Source organism: Eleutherodactylus coqui, chromosome 1 (assembly GCF_035609145.1).
Source record: "Eleutherodactylus coqui strain aEleCoq1 chromosome 1, aEleCoq1.hap1, whole genome shotgun sequence".
Taxonomy (NCBI): Eukaryota; Metazoa; Chordata; class Amphibia; order Anura; family Eleutherodactylidae; genus Eleutherodactylus; species Eleutherodactylus coqui.
In genome coordinates this window covers 329657940-329674384 of record NC_089837.1, presented here as the reverse complement: position 1 = coordinate 329674384, position 16445 = coordinate 329657940, and the positions used below count along the sequence as shown (strand labels likewise).

General features: G+C 42.4%; 1 protein-coding gene across 2 annotated transcripts in view; it reads left to right on the top strand.

Moving 5' to 3' along the window:
• The window catches only part of RASL10B (RAS like family 10 member B), a 98118-nt gene that overhangs the window by 61369 nt on the left and 20304 nt on the right, over positions 1 to 16445 (top strand). For both annotated transcript variants that reach the window (XM_066592293.1, XM_066592301.1), the window contains exon 2: positions 14119 to 14554. The gene's annotated coding sequence lies outside the window, so the exon portion shown is untranslated. The remainder of the gene's footprint in view (positions 1 to 14118; positions 14555 to 16445) is intronic.

The window sequence follows — 16445 nt, the reverse complement described above, 5'->3', positions numbered from 1 at the left end:
CCCACTGATGGGTCTCTGCAACAGGCCACCTGAACGGCTCCCTCCTCCCTCAGGAGTGGAAACACCCCGTACAGGTCCTCCCTCGAGGCAGCTATTGATATCGCCACTCGACCAGTACTCTCAAGACATGGGTGGCAAGACAGACAAATAGACGGAGCACCAGTACGGCTGGTTTGGTCTAAACTGCCCCTCGGGATACTGTCTGGCAGGCCCCCCTCCTAGGTCTATTACCAGACTCTAACGGAGCAGCGTTGCCTGTCCAGACGTTTGACCGTTTCCTGACTCCAAGGCTGTAGACTGCAAACCTGACCAGAGCAGGACCACCTAGTCAAACTACCCCGACAGGCCCCCCTGACTCTGAGGCTTTATCTCCAAACCTGACCCGAGCAGGGGGCCCCCGCGGGGACTTCCTCTCCCTTAAAGCAATTCACTGACCTTGCCAACCAACCAGTACTCTCAAAACGACAGGCATGTAAACATTCCTTTATATCTTATGACAGGTTCTTATCGAGTGATCGAGACTTAAAGAAGTACCTGTCGTCGTGCGGATCCAAATAATTCGGCCTGGCACGGCACATAGGCGAGCCTGAACTTAGCCACACAGGTATAGATAATTAATTTATCTCACCGTGTTCTGATGATATTTTGGGCCCACCAAGTCCAAGGTCGCATATGTCCGTGTCTTCTGTCCGAATTCTATGGAACCTATCGATCACTCCCCGTACGGGCCACCAGCTGACGAGGAACCTTCCTTTGCGGAACCACGCCTTACTCAATTTGGAATGTTTACAGCCCTCCATATTAATTCTGAATTGATAATGCGCATAAGAAGTTCCCACACTGACACGATGTTCAGCATGCATAGCTTCCTCAATTCTAACTTTAATGATCGGCGTGTAGCCTATTTTAAGAGTTTAACAAATCCGCCCATCTGGGCAGGTCAAAAATTACATGCATACAACGTATTGTTTAATTATTGGATAAGCATCTTGCAATTCTTCCATCCTCCGGTCATCTGTGATTGGCCATCAGGGTCAGGATGAAATGAGTGGGTTGTCTTGGAGCCACGTGGGGTTCCTTCGATATGATTGGATGTTACATCATGAACTATAAATTGCACAAACCTCCCATGTTATTTGCATACGTTTCCAGTAAAGTCGCTGGGGAAATTTCTGCGGTTGTCCATGTCTGATTCCTAGTTCCGTATTAGTGCATGCAGCTGGACAGTCAAATATATTTATACATGTTGGTTACGGGCTAAATTGCTAAATTCAATCTTTGTCAGCAGAGTTTTATAAAACAGATATTTCATATAAGCGGAAGTACCTATTGCATAACTTGTAGCAAGACATTATATTTGTAGCAAGACAGAAATATGTATACAGAATGTTCAATTGACAACTGTCTACTGCCAAAGCCCACCGATCCATAATATAGGAATACTGGACTTCCACCACACTGTCTCTAACTGTTGACTTGTCAATATGCATTACAAAGTCTGTGTTCTTTAACACAACGTTTTTTCCACATCAGCAGCCATCTTGTCAATTCTTCTTGAAATGGCGTCATTACTCAAAGGAATAGATTTCACTATGGCACGTGCATAGTACTGACAATCTCTTTAACTGCGGGGTAACACAAGTGTTTCCCCAACAGTATGTGATTTGCCACATTGCACTATTAATAAAGACTTTATAGGAAGAAAGGAGGCCTTTGTCAGCATTGAGAGCAGATTTTCCAAATGGCTTGCCTACAGTGCTGCGGTTCTCAAACTTTGACTTTGAACCTTGTCTGAATGCATTTTTGCAAGTTGATCACTCAGTCTCAAAGGCTTCATAGCTTCATTCGAAAATGCCTTTTCACAAACAAAGCACAAGGCATGAATTCGTATTTCAAGTATTCATTTGAATATTGACGGCACTTCTATTTTTCATCGTTTTTTTTTTTTTATTATAAAGTATGCGTCATGAATTCACTGCTTATGTCTCTCTATCATAAAAAAGATGTATGACTTTTATAACTCTATGACTACGCTACAGATCAACCACACTGGATAACCTAAAGAACAACCTAACCCGCTGTATTCCATAATGCCACTGATTGGCTGGATCTTTCAATTGTGTGGGTCTCTGGGAGTTGTAGTTTATATCAGTGTTCTGAAAAGACACTTGGCGTCCACTAAGACTACTCCCAAAGACCCACACAAGTGATACTTTGAAGCAGCTCCAGCCAATGAACAGCATTATGGTATACAGTGAGTTAGGTTGTGCTGTAGGTTATCCATTGTTATGAAGTGTGATTGATCTGTAGTGGAGTCATGGAGTTATAAAAGTCATACATTGTATGATAGAGGCGTGCAGGCTGCACACAACTCCCATTACATGTAAGTGATTCATACGGAAATAATTGCCTCGGTTTCAGATTTCACCAAATTGTTTTTGAACGGATTATCGACGAAAACCGAGGTATCCTTACTAATTTTTAGAAAAATGTAGTTACTAGACGAAAAAAAAAATCAACAAAGTGCAAACAGAACAGCCCCCCACCCCCACCGCCCCCTTGAGAAGTAAAAACTCCCCCCAGGGGGCAACAACGCTCACGTTGAGAACCACTGCTTTAAACAATAACCCTGTGCCCAGCTAGTCCCACAGCTATCTAGGGTTAGGGCTAATGTCCACAGACATTTTTTCTCCGCGTATTACACGTGCCTGACACTCAGTGTATGGAGGCGATGAAAGTCAATGGACTTTCATTCTTCCATTCACATCAGTGTGTGGACATGAAATTTATATATGCAACAGAAATAAATTGCAGCATGCCCTATTTCTCTGCGCATGATACGGAGCCCTACTATGGGCTCCATGTGAAAAATTGACCCTACGCAGGGATTGCAAGAGGGCAGCGTGTCAATACGCATCCCTGCTCTGAACAGAGCAGGGAATTTGGGGGGAAAAATAATTTTACACCCTTACAGCCAAATACAAATAGTGAGGAGGAGGGAAACTGGTAATATATTGGGACAAATGTAGAATAATTATATCTTTCCTTTTTTTTTTATTTGAATTTGGGACAATGCAAAATAAACAAGAGGTAGAGATTGAAGAGGGAATTGTTGAGATTGCTCTTTAGTTTTCAAACTTTTTAGTATAGTGTTTTTTATTTTAGTATTTTAAAGACTAACTGCTTGATTGCTAGCTAACATTGAAATAACTTCAGTTCAGAAAGTATGTTTATGTGACTGATGTTCCTTTATGCCAAAAGCAATTGTGAGAGGATAGGATGCAGTCACACTTACCCTGTTTCCCCAAAAATAAGCCCTACCCTGATTTTTTGGGATTTTCGGGGAGGCTTGAAATATAAGCCCTACCTCAAAAATAAGCCCTAGCTGCATTACATATGTAGTGGCCCAGCGGGTCCTACATGACACTCACACCAACACTTGTCATGTCTCGCCTGTCTATGTGCCGTCCATGACCATAGAAGGTGCCATCTGTAGGAAAGACCCTGTTTCTCCCCCTCCCCACTAAGCTTAGAGCTTAGCTCTGACGTCAGCTGGTGTCCTATTTGCTGATAACCAGCTTCAATCTCATTGGTGCAGAGTCCAAGGGCAGGAAAGCAACAGCACAAGTCCCTGTGCAAGAGTGAAAGGAGTCCAGAAAGTGTGGGAAAGAAAGGGGGTTAATAAAAAGAGGAGTCAGTGAGCAGTTTGGCAGACTCAGCCAGGAGGGAGACATGAGCGGTTGCAGTCAGGTTGTGTCGGACAAGCAAGAGCAGACAGTTGCAGCACTTTGTTTTCCCAGGGTCGAGCAAGGTTTCATTCCGCTCCCTTCAGGTTCTAGAGCAGAAAGGAGAAGCACCTTTCCGAGCTCGGTCTTCTGCTAAACAGTGAGTCTAAAACTACCTGGTGAACTCAAAGCCAGGATGTATCTATCAGCCACTTTAAACTCTGCTTCCTCTACACTTCACTAAACTTAAGTTATCCCTTCAGTGAGAATAACTAGGGCGGAAATTGCCTCTCAGATTGGTTCAAAGAGAGTAAAGGAGAGAGAGTTGAAGTCAGTTTCTTAAGCAAGTCAATATTGCTGTGTTTCACACAGTGTTTAATCTGCTGCATGCTGCTGCACCTCCTTGTACCATTTCAAGCACCGTTTTAGAAATTGTATATTCAACTGTTCTGCTAAATACCAGCTTCAGTAAATCTGCGTACTCCCAGATTACTATTCCAAGCTATTGGACTTGTCTCGATTATTTCAACGGCAACCATCCTGAGGGTCCAATTGGAATACTGGCGTTACATGTGACAAAACAGGCCTTCCTGTAAGCGTACCACGGTACAGCCCCTGGGTGGCTGCACAACCCCCGACCAGAGCACTTTTGGCGCCATTGTAGGGCAAGACCATATAGCCACCTGTGACAATCCTTTTGCAAAACCTCATGGTCTCCCTCGCTTTGGCTCGACCATTGCACATAAAAAAAAAAAAAAAGCAATGGATTACCTAGTAGGCTCAGTCTACATCCCTCCCGCTGTTCTTGGGAACTTCGGCAGGCTTCCTGCAGTCCTCGGCTATGCATAGAAGATCGCTTTCTGGCCAACAAATGCCATGGCTCAGCCAATTCATAAATCCTGCCTCCACAATGCAATGGCTGTGATTGGTTCATCCAGCGCTACGTTAATTGGCTGAGCAGCGCTTGAGAACCAATCAGAGCCATCGCATTGGTTCATCGAGTGCTGCATTGATTGGCTGAGCAGCGCTCGAGAACTAATCAGAGCCATCGCTTCCTGGAGGCGGGATTTATGAATCCCGTAACCAGAAAACGATCTTCTGTGGGTGGCGGAGGACTACAGGAAGCCTGCCGGAGCTCCGGAGAGCAGCGGGGGGAATGTGGGCACCGTAGTAATGGAATCTGACCTCAAGGGGGATGGAGTTGTTGGTATAACACAAGTGACAGCCATTAATCTAGAATTAAAAGCTCCACGAAACAGTAATATGGAGCCATTCTATCCCACTTGTTACAAGATCATGAATCGAATACATAATTAATTTCTTTTACCTCATTCACAAATATTCAGTGGCACTTGCAAAAGGATGTTAGAATTGCACAGGATCCAACAATATGTAATGCCATTTACAATGATCTTCGAACGTCACTTATAATCAGTGCAGATTATGAATTTCAGTACAGCGCCAATCCATATAATCTGTTATTACTCAATACAGTATGGATTCAAATGTATGTGAACATGTAGGGACTAAATGTATCACTTGCTATTGCTCATTAGTATCACTTTGCAAATCACATTGGCCAGAGTGGCATTTAAGTACCGGTATGTAATTCTTATTACTGTGATATTTCCTTATTGCTTTCTTAAACATAAATCTAAAATGCTAAAAAAGCACCCTGGTGATTGTAAATCCTAGTCAGGTAGTTTAATAAAACAATAGCATTTTTCAATGATTCTTGCAGTGCTTATGTCTACCACTGCCTCCAGACTTTCTCCATCAGCGGTCATGTTGGGACCATCTTCTGTATAAACAGACATGCTCCATCTAGCATCCTGCCACAGTAAATCACGCCGCCCTGGAGTTAGTTGCCTGGGAGAGTTGCATTCATGCGGTGCGTCTTGGAAAATGAAAGTTTTTAGAAGCTTCAGGAAGTGGGTCACACGGGCTGATTGTGACCCCCAGCTGCTACAGAAAAATGTGACCCAACAGAATGGAAGAAAAGCACTTTTTTGGGTATGAAGGAACATTTAAAAATTGTAATAACGTCAGATCTCATGATTATTAGACGTATCTATGGATACAAAAACATTTTCTTTAAAGCTGATTTTACAATTTAGGGCTCCCACACACTTGTGTTTGCGTTTTTTGTTAATGTGTTGTCAATAGGACTTTCTAATGTTAAAAACGTAACGCAATGCACCAAAAACGCAAGTTGCATTGCGTTGTGTTGCGTTTTTAACATTAGAAAGTCCCATTGACAATTGCCTTAACAAAAAACGCAAACGCAAGTGTGTGGGAGCCCTTAGATATAAATTTATTTCACATGACTTCTAAAGCTGCCATGATAGAAACGTCTACTCAACTAGAGAAAACTAGTGCATTGCTTAAAATAGTTTTCTCTTGCAATGACCAGCCAGGATATGTACCAGATCTGTATGTCTCAAGGAGCGAATGTTCTTCAGTATCTCAATCAGCTGTAATTCAGGGTAGAAGAGTAATAAAGAAGAGTGCCTGGAAATGATACGATGAGGAGAAATAATCTTTTCTAATTCATCAGCGAGGTTCTACTAACGTCATATAGCAGTTAAGCCATGAATTATTTTGTCCTTTAGCATCTCTATCAAGCGTAGCAGCATATTTCTTGCCAAGAGCAACTCAGTTCATTCACTTTTCTGGTGGGCTAGATGTAGATGAGCTGATACGTTGTGTATCTAATGGTGCAGTAATTGTTTAAACCCCGTCGGTATACTAGTAATAGGGATTTTTTCCCCTGCGTGATAAGTTCAGCTCTGCAGCAAACGGATGTGAGACGTTGTAATATGTCTATTCTGACCTCGTAATCTTGTGTTCTTTTCTGTGTCAAGTGTTCTACACTCTTATCATTTTGTTGCTCTCATAGTCATATTCACTGATAATGTTTTGGGATGTCTTGCTGAGATTTTTATTATTTTCATCACTTCACAAAAAAGTCTATTACAATTTACAATACTAAAGTGAGGGGGGGGGGGTCGGGGCCTTGTCCATATAATTAAGAAAAAGGAACTGTTACCTTCACAATAGGGCTTATGCAATTTCACTTCAAAAATGAATGGGGCCATAACATTGCAGTTTTGAAGCATGGCAACATTTGTTTACCTAATTACAAGGCCGAGAAGGAGATCAGAGTAAGAGGAGAAAGGCTAATCACCCTCCCAATAATACACTACTAGTAATTATTAGGAAATAGTACAAGTGTTTCTGGCGGCGCAATGCGTCACACAGCTGTGCCACATGGTACATCCATTATGATCCCCATACATCACACACAGCTCTATTACATGCATCCTGATTTACACACATCACACACACAGCTGTGATACATACATGCTGATTTACAGACATCACCAGCTTAGCAGACTCCTGGATACAGTAATCAGCCCTTGGTCATGTGATCCAAGACTCCACCCCCACACGTGATCACATGACTGTGATGTCATCACAGCTCCTGGTGGCTGCTGTCTGCTTATCCAGTATGCAGTACTTTCTACCAAACTGCACAATGGCTCCTCCCACAGCAGTGACCTCACCGCAGGTCCTTCAGCCCACCAGATCTGTCATGCCAGTAGGTCAGTGTCTTCTCTCAGGACCACTGAGTTTTGTCTGAGATAATAATGTCTTAGTTGTATTCTCATTTTTTTTTTATCCACCCCTTTCAAGAGCCCTAACTGTGTTGTTTTTCTGTCGGTCAGGCTCTGTGTTTTATATATGTTGTAGGGCCTGCAATGATGTCACCAGGGGGCGGAGCATAAGCAGCACCCACACACAAACATACATACTCACGGCCAAGTGGTCGTTAGTAGTTTGATTGGCTGCTACTTACAAGGATCGGGGGAATTCATGTCCAATAGGGTTGTAGGTGGAGAAAGTAGAGTTAAAGGGAGAGGAGGTTAGAAAGTCTTGTCTGTTTGCCCACTGTTGCTGCTGAAGTATACAGCAATAGCTATTTCTTTGTTTTCATGCCATAGTTTCCTTTCATCTTTACTTACCGTATATACTCGAGTATTAGCCGACCCGAGTATAAGCCGAGACAATAAGTTTCCCCACAAAAAACTGGGAAAACTTTATTGACTCGAGTATAAGCCGAGCTATACTCAAGTATATACTAGGTAAAAAAAAAACCTTCCATACTCACCTCCCAGTCTGTGTCTGTGCGACAAGCTGCTTGAATCCTCCCTGCTGTCATCCCCTGCCGTCCTCTCTGCTTGGTTCTGTCAGTGCTGTGTAAGTAAGCACTGTGATTGGATTGAGCGCCAGCCAATCACAGCACTTACTTACACAGCACTGATGGCATGGGATTTGAAAGACGAGCAGGGAAAATTCTAAAGCAGCTGGATTGGCTGTGAATGATTGAGCACCAGCTGTGATTGGCCAGCGCTCGATCCAGTCAGAGCTCTTACTTACACAGCGCTGACGGCGGGGGATGACATAGCTGAGTGAAGAGAATGGCGGGGGATGACAGCAGAGAGAATTCAAGCAGCCTGCCTTCCCTGACTCAAGTATAAGCCGAGGGAGGCTTTTTCAGCACAAAAGAATGTGCTGAAAAACTAGGCTTATACTCTAGTATATACAGTAAATTAAAAATGGTACAAAACTACAAAAATGGAAAGTTTTACCGTAAGTTTTTCTGTTCTGGTAGGTTTCTGTTTTTTAATGAAACAAAAAGTACAGTCTACAGCATTATGTTTCCATTTTTTTTCTTAATGACTAAATAACGGAACAGAAGCAAACTGAATCCTTTCCGTTTATTTAAAAATCTATTGAAATGAGGGAGAGAAATATAGAAACGTTTATTTCCATTTATTTTCTCTGCTCCAAAAACCGAAAAGAGACACTGAGTTATGACCTAATGCAGACGTGAACCCACCCGCAGTGGATTGACCAGAAGATTTAGTCAAACCATTCGGCTGAGATTAGAAGTAGAAAAAGAGGGGGGGGGGGGGGGGGGAGAGGTGGAGGACTTGAGGGGAAAAAGAGTGAGCAAAGGGTGTGGGTCAATGTGTGTGATCTCTCCCTAGTCTGTTGATATTTTGCGGAGTCCTGGAAAATAATCCAGTAATACAAAGTTCTATCAAATTTATCCTACGTGTTATGTACAGTCGCCTTGAGATCGTCCATCCGCATCACTTCTTATATTTTGGTGAGCTGCTGTCTTATGGATGATAATTTCATCTGACACCATAGGATAAGGATGCATGCATGGGCTGCATTAAATAATGAGAGATAACAGATTGTTACATAATATGAGAAGGGAACATCACAGAGGTGAAAGAGGAATCAGGCAGGTGAGACTTGTAAGGGATGATCCTAAAATTTGGAGGTTGTGTGTCTAACCTCTGACTAAAATGTATCCAACATGGGACATTCCCAAGAAATGTATAATGACATACCTGTATCAGACCCACATTTCCAGCCTAACTGTTTGAACATGAAGGAGTTGTACAAGTCCTGCACCCAATCCACAATATATTGAAGCATGAATGTATTTGAGGGAGAGACAAGAATGTTGTATGTAAAGTGTAAGGGCTTCTACCCACTAGCTTTTTTTTTCTGTACTTATCTATTTCTCCCCAGGCAGTCTACTTGCGTCATCTTCTCCTGCAGTCTCGGGAGGAGCGGGGTGTCATCTCGCCTCCAGCTGGCTGATTCTTCTGCTTCCTGCCCGGCAATGTACGCTACTTTACAGCTCACAGCCTTGTAGGGAGTGCCGAGCTATTGCAGAGATTGCGCATGTCCGCTGTCTCTGCAATAGATTAGCATTACTTCCTAGCCAGTGAACGCTATGTCACAGGGATGTGACCTTCACTGACCTGCAGGAAGAAGAATGCAAGGAATGCACACTTCATAGCAAGGAGAAGAGGATCTAGACGGCTTGTGGTAAACTGACCTGGGGGACTGGAGAAGATTAGCAAGGAGAAAATGCGGTAAGGAGCCTACCTGCGAAGGAATAGGGGAGTATAGATTTTTATTATTATTTTATTTTTTTTTATGACAAAACTTCTTTTAAGGAGGTGTGAGAACTGCGTCACTTGCCATGAAGAAAGGAGACTTGGCTTTGTGTATCCCATCAAGGCAGAAGCATGTTTCCAGGAAGATCCATCTAGAATCAGAGGCTCTACCTTGGTCAATTTAAGTTTTTTTTTGTTTTTTTTTTACATGGGACGACTGTCAGGCAAACAATGCCCAACACTCGTCCCTGTGTTTCCTTGCTCCCATGCTACTGCTAGCAGAGCTGTCTTGCTCATGGAGCGTCCAGCAGTGGGGCGGGGCAGTGCATGAGATTTCTCTCCCCTTACTCCCCCGCCCTCTCCATTGAGATACCCAGCGACCATTCACTACTAAATGTCCGCTGTTTAAACTGAATTATAGACGATCAGCTGATCATCCATCGTTTATGCAGCATAAAAGATCAACGATGAAGCTCATCGTTCAGTTTAAACAGTGGCCGTTCAGTAGCGAACGTCCGCTGTGTTATCCCAATGGAGGGGGGCGGGGGAGCGAGAGGAGAGAAATCTGCGCTGCCCCGCCCCCCTGCTGGCCGCCTTGTGAGCCAGACAGCTCCTGTGCAAGAGTGCGGAAACACAGGGACGAGTTTCGGGCATCGTTTGCCCAACATTCGTCCCTTGTAAATGGACCTTAACAGCTATTGATTACATGGACCTTTGTCTAGTCCTAGGGAGAAAGCTGGATTGCCTAGTATAGGATACTCGTATGGAGTATAGTGAAGAGAGATGTGATGAGACCTCAATATGATTGGACGTGCACTTTGCAACTTGAACATTTAGGAGATGATAGGATGAGACAGAAGATGGATTAGAAGGCTAGACTGTACTCAGGGTACAGCGAGTAATGGAATATAGGGAAATATCTCCTCAACCTGTGTTCATTGCTTAAGGTCTCTCTGCCTGCACCAATCCACAATGCATAAAAGGTGGTTAGTGTTGTAGTAAGATCTAATGTCGGGCAAACTGAGTTCATCAGCAGACTTGGACAGTCTCAAAATACTGTAGATGTGGCAATTCTAGTGGGCTTACCCGTCTATATAGATTTGGTGAACTCCGATGACCGTGAAGGAAAGTGGTGTTTGGTGGTGTGTTTTCATTTGTGTGTTTTCAGGCCAGTAGCATCTTTTTGCAATCGTAGCAGGCTTTACGTTTGGCTTTTTTTATGGTGTTTTTGCATACACATCTCTGTGGAAGAAAAATGCTAGAAAAAAAATGCATATAAAAATTGTGTGGGGAAAAAAAAATTGCAATATTTCTGTAATGAACGCCTGTGCAAGTTTAAAAAATAAATAAATCACTGGCCTCTTGCATTTTTTAGGGGCAAATTCACACCATAATCTGTGTACAAAAATATAATCACCATTTGGTGCAGGTTTGTTGCGCATTTTGTCATTGTGGAAGATCTAATATGCGAATGTAGCTCTAAAGTAGACAAATGTGGCGCAGATCTAGTAGAGCTGAATATATCTGTCAATGCTTGTTATTTGTCTAGGATTCTGCATTGTGTTAGATACGCGGACTATATATTGATGGGAAATGGGTATGTATTGTGGCGAGTGGCATCAGCATTTATATAACGTTAAGAAAGTGTCGTCTGTACTCTGTCACGTATTGATCTTGTCCGAGCTACTGTGAGAATAAAAGTTATTTCCAAACGCAGGAGTGTAAGATGACATCAGTGAATGAGGTTAACATCCAGCAGGCGTCCTATTAGTAGTAAAAGCTAGAAAATGTCAGTTCACCAAAATCCAATTAAGAATTACAGACCAACTGTTGTGTACTTCCTGTTTGTGTTCCATTTTGGCTCTTCTTTGGTCTGTAATGAAATCATCCTGTTCCTAAGTTTACGTGGGTTTGAGCTGTGACTGTGAAAAGCTGTTACGTCTCGCTTTAAGTGACCTGGCATCGGGCAGCGGTGACCCAACGCCATTCTTTGCCAGCAAGTTAGAGCCCAGAATGTGATGTTTACTGGATGACAAAGCTGTACATGGAATTTCTAACGTATTAATATCCAACTCAGCACAGTGTTTCTAGTGATTAAAAATCTTCAGCCATATTACACCACACACACAGATGATGAATTATAAAAATGAGTCTGGCTAATGGCTTAAAGCTCTGCTCTCCAATCCATAAATACAGATTACGTGGGTCTTGTTTACTGTGTGATTGTATTATATGTAATATTTCAGATTGTTGTTCTCATTTTTCTATCAGATCTAAAACAATTGCACTTAAAGTTTAACCTGTCATGTATTTTTATTTTTTCACATACAGAGCATTTTTGCAATATATTTAGCCTATTATGTACCCTTTTAGTAGAAATACCTTTTAGAAACTCTGCCCCTAACCATATTCTGCTATGCAGCTGAGGAGTGCTGCTTAGGAAAATCCATATTAAGCCAATGCATAACTGAATGGGAGTAATGAGTACACATTAATTGTAATGGAGCAGAGCCTTGGGCAAGGCAGGCCAATGTACGCAATTTCGGTCCATGAAAAACAGACCAATTTTTACTCTGCATGTTGCATGCGTTTTTGTTGTAGTCTCAAGATGTACCTGCAATGACCGTGTGCAATAAATTACCAGCAATGATGCACTAACTAGAATTGGGTGTAAAGCCTATAAATAAAACGTAACGTTTTATTTAAGTATGAATCAAAACCATTGAATATAAAAATTTTGCCACATAAATATTATCAATAAGTGTGTGCATCAATGCATTAAACCATTCTGGGTAAATATGTAAAGATTTTTTTTTTTTTTTTTAAATCAAACTGTCTCACTGGTCTTGAAGATGAACCCAAAATACAGATGTCACTGAGAATCCATGTTTTAAGTCTTGATGACTATGATGATAGTATTCCAACAAATGCAGCAGTAAAGGTCAATATACAGGTGTTAACTAACCCTATTGCACTCTGACACCTTACGCCCTACACCGATGGGGCAACTGCCCTGATTAGAGCTACGCCATAAAGAGACCCTGTTGTGGAGATCCTAATATGTCTACAAAGCTAGGTCAATCAGAATAAAGTTCCTATGTGTTGTGCCTGGATGATGTGTAGCAAGATCATCAAATGGGGACAAATGCATAATATCATTTCAGATGGAAGCACAAACATTTGCTCCATTTGACTAAATACAGCGATTATGGACCAAGTAGTGGCACCATATCCAGAACTGCCAAATTTTAAAAAAAAATTCATTTTTAGGATACGACATGTATCTACACCTCTAGTACTGCTTATAGCAGATAAGTCTCGGCAAAGTCAGATGCTATAACCGAACAAGGGCGCTGCATATGGCTGACACTCTATATGTTAGCTGGCAGACCTGATTCCTCTGTCCCCCGAAGCGTCCCTTACGGGAGGTCCAGGATGACCTAGGTAACTACAAGCTGAAACACATGACTGCAGCACTCAAATACATTTTTTAATCAGAAAAATACATTACTCTAATGCATATACAACCACATTAGAAAATGCAAGCTTTTTGGTATATAGTTTGACAAAGTATATTGGCCCATCCACAATTGTCCACGTGATCATGCTTTCGATGGGTCTTGACACTTATAACAGGCGGTTTAATTATAACCTGCGAAAGATGGGTCCCTACTAGGGATGACCGAGTATACTCGCTAAGGCACTACTCGCTCGAGTAATGTGCCTTAGCCGAGTATCTCCCCGCTCATCTCGAAAGATTCGGGGGCTGGCGCGGGGTGGGGAGCTGCAGGGGAGAGCGGGCAGGAACAGAGGGGAGATCTCTCTCTCCCTCTCTCCCGCCCGCTCTCCCCTGCTCGCCGCTGCAACTCACCTGTCAGCTGCAGCTGCTCCCGAATCTTCAGGGACGAGCAGGGAGATACTCGGCTAAGGCACATTACTCAAGCGAGTAGTGCCTTAGCGAGTATACTCGCTCATCCCTAGTTCCTACCACTTAGCATACATCTGTCTTGGGCCTAAGCCTACAAATAAAACTAGAGAAAATAGGATAGCAATTTCTAAGGACCGGAGGCAGATAGGTAGGTACGTACTTACCGCTGGTTCCATCCATGGAGACTACAAATACTGATGATCACAGCATAGAAATGAAAAAAGCCTAACTCATCACAAGTGATTTACAGAAAATGGCTAAAATGCAACAGGTCATTGAAGCCCCCTATCTGAATGCACAAATGTACTTTAATGGGTTCTCGTGGTGTCTGTATTCCGTCAGAGAACAAGACAGAAAATACGCCGTTGTGAATGGACCCTAAGTATCAGTGATGGATACTTACACATATACCATGACTTCCATTAAGAAAAATAACCAAATGAATGACTCTGGTTTGAAATATTTCTTTTCTCTTTCGCAGAACAGTTGGTGCTCCACCATTTCTGGACCCTTTCCTATTCCAAGGATATGCATGAAGTATTAAATCGTCTGATACATCTGGATGTGAAGATCAGCTTGCCTGATACAAAAGGAACAAATCTACATGAGAATCAATGTCAGAGCTTTGATTATACCCTGAAAAGGTACTTCGGCAAGATGCTGAGAAATATCACGAAGCCTACACCACTATGCATAGAGTAGTGGTAGAAAAGTCTTTTCCTTTACGCTTTCTGATCATTTGAGAGACATACTGAAAGACTCCCGTATGAGACATTGCATTGTTTGCAAAACTATAGGAAATTGTGCTCTTTTTTGACTGCAAGATCCTTTAACGCGTTGGATAGGAATTTTCCATTCTTTAAAATTCATTCATCGGCTGACAATCTTGGATTATTATTACAGTAGTATTTGCAATGGTGAGTTTCCCTTTTACCTTATTTGTATTTTGTGTCACTTGAATACATTTCATCTTCGATTGGGGACATACACAGAAGTCATAGTGGCCACAAAACTCAGAATAGATCCCAGTACTTACTGAGAGCTCCATCCATTGTACATTGTCGCTATTAAAGGCAACGTTCACTGTATGGGTTTTATGTCAAAAACCGTCTGTGTTGATTAATAATATATAAATAAAATATAGGTTGCGGAGCTCTATTATTCTGATTTGAAGGGGTTGTGTCAAGTTTTAAACTTACACTTATCTATCCTATGGGTAGGGTATATGCTCAGTGGGGTTAGACCACTATGACCCCCACAGATCACAACAGGGTTCCTGTGTCCTCCTGTATAACTGGAACGGCGATCGAGCATATGCGCTGCCATTCTGTTCACCTCTGTGGGACTGTCAAAGATAGCCAAGTACAGTTTAAAACTTTGTACAACTCTTTTTAACCCTTTGCAATCCAATTTTGGATTCAGGGTTTCCTAGGGGGTTTCCTCTTTCTGCTATTATACAATGCGCCATCTGCTGGCTACAGCCAGTACTGTGGCATGTGACATGCTTGAGAGGCCCCCAACAACAGAGCGGCCAGTAATATACAGTAAGAATACACTGCCAGACGTCTTTAGACATCGGAGCTGTACAGCCTTCAATCAGGATGTCTGAAGACCTAAGACAGTGAATTTGAAAGAGTTAATAAATGAATATAGTTTTGCCTGCATGTAACCTATTGAGAGAAGCCAACTGCACATGGATTTATACAGCTGGTAGGTACCAGACTCAATGTGAGGTGAATGAATTCCCTATGCAGTAAACTAAGCCCAATGGTGACTACAGGTAGTCACTAAGGCAGTATTACAGCAAGCAGAGGAAGCAGTTTTGTGGGTCCCATAGCATTTATGTGCCCTGAATGTCATATTTTTGCAGTACAGTTATTTATTGTGTTCTCCTACTTGAAACTGTTTGAGAACCTAGAACTTATTGCACCTAACTGAAAACCGTACTTTTACTTTAAAGAGAATCTGTCATGTCCCTTTAAGGAAGTCTGTCAGCTACTTTCTTCCCAGTAAGCTAAGCTTATGGGCTGAAAGTAAGTGAACCGCTGAGTCCGGGGCTGTAAGTTTTTGGTTTTTTTTGTTTTATACTTTTCTTCCCCTGATGTCAACACTGAAAACCGCTTCTGAATTCATTGAGTGGCACCTTAAGTTAACTTACAGCCCCAGACTCAGCGGCCCAGCTACTTTCAGCCCATAAGTTTAGCTTATGGGGCTAAAAGTAGCTGGCAGATTCCCCTTTAGGCTGCCCAATGGTAGTCTGAATTTATGGGCCATGTGTTCTATCTACTCAGAGTTTGGGTTTGTGGCCACAACAAAAGCATGGGACATGCATCACAATCTTCAGCTATCTATGACCTCTGGCTCAGTCATGATGTGTCTTCAATACTGATGGCCATTGTAGGCAGGTGATGTGCTGAGTGTGGTATGCAATACTAATGTCACTATGGATGATGCCACCACCACGGTTTGGTGGTGTGTTAACATATGGAGAATGGGTTAGCGTTCCACAGGGAGGTTTCTAGCTTTTGGCTTTCCTTGACCTGTTTGAACTAAACGTAGCAGAAGTGCTAATGTCTCTCTTGTCGTTCGCTCCAGGTGCATTGTTCTTACATACTCTGAAACACTGTAAATACTGCAGCAGTGTGAAAGTAGGTCAAGCCAGGTTGTCATGAATGTAAGCAAGAATATTTCCATTCACAAACAACAATCCTGCTTGAATCTCGAAAAATGGGGAGAAATTGTATTCTATTAAATACGTGGCTATAGTCACAATGGTTTAAAGTTTGATTTCAGTCAAGTGAAGGAAGA